This window comes from Bison bison, unplaced genomic scaffold, assembly GCF_000754665.1.
Source record: "Bison bison bison isolate TAMUID 2011002044 unplaced genomic scaffold, Bison_UMD1.0 scf7180017864211, whole genome shotgun sequence".
NCBI lineage: Eukaryota > Metazoa > Chordata > Mammalia > Artiodactyla > Bovidae > Bison > Bison bison.
The window spans coordinates 2,315,664-2,315,864 of NW_011494783.1; positions in this window are offsets into that span (position 1 = coordinate 2,315,664).

Sequence of the window (201 nt, forward strand, 5' to 3'; positions counted from 1 at the left end):
AAGCAGATGACAGGCAGGAATCATGAAGCTCAGCTGGCAATTGTCAAGCAGGTGAGCAGAGAGTAATCACGCTGCTCAACAGGCCCTGATCACGTGGCTGATCATCACTTATCACGTGACTGATCATGCACTGAACACGTGTCTATCATGCACTGCTCACGTGGCTGATCATGCACTGATCACGTGGCTGATCATACACTG